Consider the following 4,795-nt stretch of genomic DNA (forward strand, 5'->3'; position numbering starts at 1 on the left):
CTGTTCGGCGTAGAACTGGTTCCTGAAACTATTTTTCATTTAAAGTTAACTTAAGGATCTTTCAGTGAGACTTGGAAGCACTCAATTTGGAGTTTTCTAGAATTAATTATGAATTTTCAAAGTTGAGCAAAAATTCTGGAAATTCTGCGTGAACAGTACCCGCGAAGCAAAATTTCCAGATTTGGTATTCTTGAATCTAAGGCCATCTAAAGTGGTCCTAATTGACAAGAAATGGATCTTAAGGATGGGAAATGATAAGATTTATGTTAGAAAAGTTGGAAAGAAAACCCTAAGACTAAGAGAAAGGGTTGAGGTTCAAGAAAGCTAGTCTTGAACTTTATGTAATCTAGTGGTCCTAATGGTTTGTATGATCAATGTGACTATGTTTAGGACCTTTGGAACATCCAAGAGGATGTTTGGTGATGTTGACGGAATGTCCACATGATTGGAAAGACAAGGAAACCAAAGGAAAAGCAAGGGGAAAGCCATGTTACAAGGTAGTGAACTTACCTATACTGTGTGCTTGATATGTATGCTTGCATGATGTGATTGTGTTGCCATGATGTGACTAAGCTATGATGAAATGTTTGCAAAGTTATGTTTGCAAGTTTATGTTATGTTTTGCCTTGGCAATATGTTATGGAAGCATGAAATGCTTTAGCTTACTTTCCATGGCATTCATGTGTTAATGTTATAACATGTCATGCATGTGCATTATGTCTTGCATGCTTATGGGTAGTGTTTGCTACTGAGATTCTCCCGAATCTCACCCCTCCCTAACCAACCATTTAGGTCAATCAATGACGGGCAATAATGGCATGAGAAGCAAGGAGAAGTAAGTGGAGAATTATTCTTGTTAATGGATGAGACTGTTGAATAATGTATAATTCTACTATTTTGTGAACTATGTTATGGATGCCAATGATGCCATGTATTTAATTATAATATTTATGGCATGAATGAAAGTGTGTGAGCATGAACGGGAAAGAGTAAGGCCATGTTATGTATGCCAAAGAAATAAAAAGAATTAAAGAGATGTTAAGGGATAAAATGTAAGTCCTGGAGCAGTGAGTTTGTAGCTCCAGTTTGACATATCAAACGAGTGAGTTAGGTCATAAGATTTGGCAACCAAAGAGATCTGATGTTTCTCTTTAAAATGAGGGGTAGTTTGCCCGATTCCGATAACCGAGCAGAAAGTTATGCCTTTCCAAAGTTAGGCAAAAATACAGTAAAATCCGAAAATGACCAAATGAACAGTAACTTTTTCAAAGGAAATTGAGCTCGAATTTCAAGGCAATCAGTTCAGAAACTATTTTTTCTCAAAATTTTATCCAAAGAGCTTTCTGTAGAACTTGGAATCACTCAATTTCAATTTTTCTACAATTAGTTATGAATTTTCGAAGTTTGTCACATTTTAAGGTGACAATGAATAGTAACCCGTAAATGAAAATTTTCAAACTTGATTTTTCATCAATTGTAGCCTTCAAAAGTGATTCCAAATGCTTCCGCAAGGAAAGTTAATTGGTATAAACATAAGGTGTCACATACTGAGTAAAGCCTTCTTATTTCCTATGGAAGGGAAAGCTAAGGAATGGCTGCATATGTTACCTCAACATTTTGCAATACTTTTATGGGAGCAATTGAAGAAGCAATTCTTGGAAAAGTATTTTTCCTACTTCAAGGACAGCTAGAATAAGGAAAGAGATCTATAGTGTTCAACAAGGGATTGGAGAAAACCTATATGAATGTTGGACAAGATTCATAGCCTTCCTTGCCAAATGCCCACATCACCAAATTTCTCAACCACATTTGGTTTAATATTTCTATGATGGATTACTAGATCAACAAAAGTCAACCATTGATATTGCTACTGGTGGTTCTTTAATTGATTTGACTTCTCAAGGCGCATAGGATTTGTTAGAAAAGATGGCTGCAATAATCAACAGTTTGGAGTTAGAGATGCTGCTCAAGTACATGGAGTAGGGGCTTGGCAAACTAATGAAATTTTGAACAAGTTGGCTATTCTAAGTGATCAAATGGTTTGTATGCAAAGGGCCATGCAAACTCAATAAAGCGACCAAGTTAAAGCCCTACATACTTCTCCTATAACTCAAGCTCTTTTTCCTACCAATGTGATGTGTCTAGTAGTCCTATGCACACTACTCCTAATTATCCCTCCATGATTGAATCTAAAGAGGTAGCTGCCATGAACTTTCAACGACCTAACCAATTCTCCCAAAATACTTACAACAATGGTTGGAGAGGAGATTTCGTATTTGAGTGGAGTGGCAATGATAATAGAGGATTTCAAGATGGTCAAGGCAAGGAAAATATGTATAGAGGTGCTGGAAATTCTCAAGGATAGTTCGGGAATGCCTCTATGGGAAATTATGTTGGACTATTTATAACAAGAGAGATCCCAATTCAAGAACCAAATAGGGAGGGCACTTTATTAAAGATGATGAGCAAGCTATATGACAAGATGGAGCAACTTGAGGTTAGAAACAACAATCTCCAAGCCTTTGTTACTCAAATGGAAAACTTTAAAAGTGAGCAAGATGCTAAGAAAGGAGACTTACCCCCCAATGCTATTACTAATCCCCAAGGCCTAAATGCTATAAGCTTGAGGAGGGGCAAGCTGGTTGGGAAGAAAAATGAGGAAAGTGAAGATGAAGATGTAGAAGTTATTTTTGATGAAAGTTTGCAATTCCAAGAGCTAATTTCACATCTCAATTTTAGACCTAGAAGCCCTAGGAGTAGCTTAAAGAAGGTAGGCTACCACCTTTGAACAGAAGTTCCAAAGATGAGAAAGGAAGTCAAAGCAGTTTCAGGGACTAAACTGCAAAATAAAAGTTTTCAAGGGCTGAAGTATAACCAAAGCTAGAGGCTCCAATAAAGTCTCAAGGGCCCAGAAAGAGAAAAGAGGCTAGATACATGCCAAATGTTAAGTTAGAAGCCTAAAAGAGATGGTTTATGAGGTTGAGCCCAAGCAGGGGCAAAACGGTAAATTTAGAAAGTTACGGCCATTAGGGGTAAAAATGAAAAGTATACAGAAAATTTCAAGAAAATTCTAGAAAATGAGAAATAATATTCTAAGGCTCTTTTGTAAAGAAAAATGATGAAAAAACCCCTGAGACAGCTTAAATAGAATTTATAAGGTTATGGCCGGTAAAAAGCACACTGTCAGAGGTAATTATTTAAAACAGCAAGAGACCTCAAAAATGTATGAAAAAATGAGGTTAAATGGTTGAAGGTTGTACTAATTTATAAAAATAGTCTCATAACTAGAAGACTAGTGAAATGGCTTTAATAAAATATAAAGTCGATTATGCCGATAAAATGGTATTTTAAAGAATGATTTTTAAGTGGGCCCTATAGGATGAGTTATGCCTTGAGAAAATTCATAGATTTTTTCTAAAAGTAAAAGAAATTTTTGGAGTAAACAAAATAATTTTCAGAGCTCCAAAAAGCTGGAAAGGAACCCTGAAAAATAAGAGCTAAGTAAATCAAGAAAAATATCTAAGGAAAAGACAAAAGTAATGATGGCTCATTAATGCACCATGTGAGCCTCGAAAAATAAGAGCTAAGTAAATCAAGAAAAATATCTAAGGAAAAGACAAAAGTAATGATGGCTCATTAATGCACCATGTGAGGTAATCATGACACATGTGATGGCATTAAATAGGAGATAAGGGGTAGTGGAATGAGACAAAACTGATGTGACAAATATATCAGTGCTCCAGGAGACTAGAATTGAGAAAGGGGACCCGTAAAGTGCATTGATAAGGTGTAAAGGTACACTTGCTTTTTACTTGGTCTATATTGCGCCACTTGTCAAGCCCTAATATTGTTTGAAAACTTAGTTAAATGTCCAGGGATAAAGCTTGATTGATCACGTTATGTGAAAATAGAATATTCAGAAGTTTGGATGATCGATCATTTCATTGATAATCAAATAATCGATCAGGTGATTGAAAACATAACTTAGAATAGTAGGTGCAGTGAGATAATAATGATGATCATTTGATTGATAAATCACTAATCAATCAATTGATCGATTAGGGAACCAGACAACAACCTTCAATAAAAATATATCGATAATCCAGTGAGTTATTAAGCAAAGATCGATCAGGTTATCAATAAATCTCTTATCGATAAAGTGATTGATAAATAATGAATGAAACAATATAGAACTTAAGTGGAAGAGCTTTACCATTTATCTGTCTTCTCATTGATAACTTATTTATCGATCACATGATCGATAAACTCTTACCAAAATTATGTCTCTTTATCTGTCAATTGTTTAGTCATCTAATTATCGATCAAGTGATCAATAATTTTCTGTAAACTTCTATACCAAATAGTGTTAACAATGATCGATCAATTGATCAATCAACATATAAAATTTGAATTATCTATCATTTTATCGATCAAACTTAGGCCCAACTTTCAAGCAAACAGAGACATTTTATCTGACACTTAATGAATTATCTTTTGATCGATCACCATCAGGTGATCAATCAACATAGTAAACCAGAACATACTTGATTTGTTATCATCAAAACCTTAAATCTAACATTCTCCCTATTTTTAATGATGACAAAACACAGGTGTAAGATTAATCATATTTTATTAGATAAGAATGTAAATTAAATCAAGAATTCAGTAAAAGCTCATGACAGATAACAATATTCAGCAGTAAATATCAAGCTGTCAAAAATTAATAGAAATGTGCAACTGATAATGTTTAAATACTATCAAAGTTCAAATTACACACCAAAATGCAGTTTACATA

The 4,795-nt window shown here is 34.5% G+C and overlaps 1 non-coding gene across 1 annotated transcript; it reads right to left on the bottom strand.

The window, feature by feature from the left end:
- Positions 1–1,689: 1,689 nt before the first annotated feature.
- LOC114754184 (small nucleolar RNA R71) lies at positions 1,690–1,796 on the bottom strand. Its single transcript, XR_003741128.1, has one exon. It is a non-coding gene; the product is annotated as a small nucleolar RNA R71 (small nucleolar RNA).
- Between the last annotated feature and the right edge of the window lie 2,999 nt (positions 1,797–4,795).

This window comes from Neltuma alba, unplaced genomic scaffold (genome assembly GCF_004799145.2).
Source record: "Neltuma alba isolate B1F8T4 unplaced genomic scaffold, ASM479914v2 tig00010095_pilon, whole genome shotgun sequence".
In the NCBI taxonomy this organism is placed as follows: Eukaryota; Viridiplantae; Streptophyta; class Magnoliopsida; order Fabales; family Fabaceae; genus Neltuma; species Neltuma alba.